The sequence below is a fragment of the Cupressus sempervirens genome, chromosome 8, assembly GCF_028749045.1.
Source record: "Cupressus sempervirens isolate cs-2001-9-10 chromosome 8, ASM2874904v1, whole genome shotgun sequence".
In the NCBI taxonomy this organism is placed as follows: Eukaryota; Viridiplantae; Streptophyta; class Pinopsida; order Cupressales; family Cupressaceae; genus Cupressus; species Cupressus sempervirens.
Genome location: NC_143125.1, coordinates 9,034,216 through 9,038,457, shown reverse-complemented (window position 1 = coordinate 9,038,457; position 4,242 = coordinate 9,034,216). Strand labels below are relative to the sequence as shown.

The 4,242-nt window shown below is 38.9% G+C and overlaps 1 pseudogene; it reads right to left on the bottom strand.

Annotated features, from left to right (window-relative positions):
- Window positions 1–472: 472 nt before the first annotated feature.
- Window positions 473–3,787, bottom strand: LOC149541310 (leucine-rich repeat extensin-like protein 6 pseudogene; annotated as a pseudogene).
- Window positions 3,788–4,242: the final 455 nt, after the last annotated feature.

Genomic DNA, 4,242 nt, shown 5'->3' with positions numbered 1-4,242 from the left:
ATATATTTATTAAACTATTCTTATAATCGATGATATTTATAACTAATGTTTTGAGGTAGAAAAATGCCTAGTTGTTATCAACTTATGTTAAATATGTTAATGATATGTGTTTTCCTGCAAACAAATTCTGAGAACTTTAACTAGACTATAATCTTAATATTAACTAGCTTCAATTTTGTTTCCTGATTTCTATTATAAACAAATATAGAATCTCTTCAAACCTACTCATAACAAAAAGTTAATTAAAATAAAATTAAGTATATAGGTATAAGGTATAAATCATAATAAAAGAAGAGTTGGTAGTGCTCCAATAATAGGCATAGTAGTTGGGCATACTTAGTCCTTTATTGGAGCACAAAAAGTGTCACATGAATACTTATTCCCAAAAGAAGATAGATGCTAATTTCACCCAAAAATACAGAGTAAGAATTATAAATAACAAAGCTCAGTTTGCCAGCCCAATATGATACTGTCAAGAAAAATACGCAGCAGTTATATTTACAGGTAACAGCAAAGCAGCTAATAGCTAAAAGTTCGAACCATTTTGTTATGGATCATAGTCTTTGCTAGATCACATTGACAAGAAATCCTAATTGCCTTTATTTCTCTAGAATAATGGAAGACATTTCCGCATCTGAATTGCATCAAGCTTATGAAGGGGTTAACCATTCACTGAATAGTTCTGTAAACAATGTTATTTTTCATGCACAAAGACATTGGAAATAAAACCATCTCCTTACAAAGGCATAAAGCCAAATCAGAAAAGGCGCCATCAATGCAAAACCCAAAACTAACTACCCCAGAACATAACAGAGGGAACCCACGGGAAGTAAATCTGAGCATTGTTTATGCAGTGTGACGTGAGATAGTGTATAGTGGATAGAAGAATGGACAGAGGCTTTGGAGAGAGCACTTAATATGAGAAAAGACAATGCACTTTCTGTTATACATCTCTTGCTACTTATGCTGATGGATCACGGAGTGGGATCCCAAACGTTAATGCTAAATACACAATCCAGAAACCCAGAAACCTATGATAACAATGCAGTTTCAATGGGGTGGTGAAGGGAAGGATTTAGGGCATTGTGGAGTAGGAGGCGGAGGCCGAGGGGAAGGCGAAGGAGGCGGTGGAGGAGGGGAGGCATAGATGAAGGAAGGTACTGGTATTGGGAAATGAGGGGGAGGTGCCAGAGCACATAGTGGGAGAGAAGGAAGAGGCATTTCAATGCATTTCTTAGGATTTACACCAAAAGCAGCACATTCCCCAGCTGTTCTCTGATCTCCATGCGCAGGAATGCAGTTGTGTGAATCATCAAAGACAACTCCATTGGCCGGAAGAGCATGGCAAGTTGGGCGCTCACCTGTAAAATAGTTATAAGAAACTGTGAGGTTCCTTAGTGAAGGTAAAGAGCAGATGCCATCAGGAATGCTTCCATGGAACTTGTTATGAGCAAGAATGAGCTGCTCCACACTGTGAAGGCAGGCCAGAGATGAGGGCAGATGGCCTTCGAAGCCATTGAAGCTGAGGTCAAGGACACTCACTTGGCCCAGCAATCCTGTCTCGTCAGGTAGGCATCCAGACAGCTGATTATTGAGAAACAAAACTTCATTTAATGTCCCACCCATCTTGCCAATGCTTTGGGGAATCCCTCCACTCAGCTTGTTATTAGCAAAGCTAATTACTGAATCTGGAGAGTCACCCAAATTGGGAGGGATTTCAAACTCAAAATAGTTGTTGTTCACAAAGATAGCATCCAGCTTCTTGTTGAAAAGCTCTGGAGGAAGAGCACCTTTAAACTTGTTGAATCTCAGATCCAAATAGATAAGGTTTTCTAACTCCAAAAGCACAATGGGGAAATACCCAGACAACCAGTTGTTGCTGACATCTACTTCTGATAATAACTGCAAGTTCTTGAAAGCTAGAGGAATGCTGCCACTAAACCTATTGCTATTGAGATGGAAGAGAGCAATGTCAGTGAGCATACCTAGTTCCTCCACCAAATATCCGTGTAGAAGCCCATGATTCAAATCAATCCCTGCAACAACTTTCTCACATGATTTATCTAAAGAAATGTCAGCGAAATGTTTCCTAGAAGACTTGGCCTTTTAATTCTCCAACACATAGAGATTACATGTGACATGCGTGTCTGAGCAAAAATTCGAATGGAGGGGGGAAAAAGATAAGATTTAAGTTCCTGGTCATGTCAGAGATGGGCAAGATTTATCCTGGCATTAAATCCAAAGATTTTAGTTCCAAACTCTGCTCGCCCTTGGTTTCAAACTGACGCCCATAAACATTCCAAACACCCTGTACGTGGTTCGAGGATGAAGCCGGAGGATACGCTAAAACAAAGTGGGGTGTGCAGGTTTGTTTGCATAAAATACAGAGACTTTAGTGTTTCCCCACGTCACGCCTGCATTCGACAGGTTGAGGTACGTTTGCAGCGAAAAAGAATGGGAGTAACGTTTTCAAAAAATATATATATTAATTACATTGCCTTTCATTTTATATATATATATATATTTGTTTTCTAAACTTCATGAAGTTTTGTGGAAAGATCGCCAATCCCATTTCAAGCGAAAACTTTTATGGCAGTCTAAAATGTATGGGGATACGTAAATGAGTGAGTGGAGGTCGTTGAGAGAAACGTGGAAAAGTGGGTGCGTCCTCCAAGACACCCTCCACCATAAAGAGCTTGTTATCTCTTTTGAATGTGCTCGCTGCCCAAGGAGGAAGGTCTTTTAGCGTAGTCAACCGCATTAAATTAGGCAAGTGCCCTTTTTACATTCTCCCAAGATGATGGCGGCAAGAATTGATTGCTAAATCCTCTGACATCGTGTCAGGAGCCATCATTCCTTTTAGGCGCTTGGCAGAGGGATTATATTTTTACTTTGTGTAAACTTGACGGTTCAACCACTCTGCCAATGTGGAGACCAATGAATTAAAGGAGAACAAAAATTATCTCAGCGTAATTTAACTTGCAGATGCTTTTGGATGAAAAGATGTATGTGACCTGCTACTTCCCTAATAATAGTCTGACCAGCAATCAATATAGGTGCAGAAACTCTAGTACGCACTTTAAAAAGCTATTAAACCAAGACCCCCATCGAAGCAAGATTTGAAAAGATGCGTGCACCTTTGGGAAAAGAGCAAGAGGGCTGAAAATATTCACTGTTTTTCAGTCTTAAATACCTTTTGTAAGCGCTTACTCACAGTCGTGCTCAAACAGAATTTCTTTCTATTCTACAAAGAGTCATCCAAGCGCATCAAGCAATATTCGAGCTTATTCTACCACCAAAATTTGGATTCAATTATAAGAGAGAAAGAAATAGGTTTGTTGTTTCCGGAACAGTCCATTAAGCGCTCAAATTCCATAGGACCTGATCGGAAGCATATTGGGGTGATAACTGCTTTCCATAACAGTTTGTTGATTACTTGGAGGCATGGGCTTTTTACTTTTAAATGTGATTTGGTAAGTGTCTGAGAAAACAGCTCATGACATTTTTTGGGTTCTTTGTGAGTATGCTCGAGTTTGATAAAAATGGCCAAAATGAGCTAACAATAAACTAAAGTTGTCATATTCTATGAAAAAATGCATCTTTTACCAAAATCATAGCAAGTGCAGTGTCAGAAGCAAACTGTGCAGATCTGTACAGCTACAGCCAGATGTATATGAACAAGAACAGCTAGAAGAGGAGAAGGACAACAACGAAGAAGAACAATCTGAAAATAAACATCATGTATGGCAAGGAGTATAAACAAGAACCCATTTTCGCCTGTACCCATCCTACTGCAACTAAATATACATGTAGATATATAACAGGTTTCAACTATAACACGCTGTGTAAACAAAGACAGCTCAAACACAAAGCAAAAACAAAAACACAGAATCGAATGGCAAATGCAAAGCATGCTTACCTGAGAAGGAACAAGCACTCTCTAATCTTTCCTCTCTGGTTTTCATGACCCCAAAATCTGCTCATCTCTCTATTTGTAACTCACGCACACCGACATCCACAGAGACCAATAAAAAAAATCAACCGTGGATTCAGGGATATTGAAGATTCAGAAATTTAATAATGTCACTGTTTACTCAGAAGAATGAGCAAGGGTGCAAGGACAATGAAAGATTTAAAAATAATGATGATAGAGAATTGTAGCCAAATATTCAACACTGTCAATTCTCAGTGTAAGACCAAATGCATCGTGTCCTCATTTTATCCCAAAATGTGCTATCATAT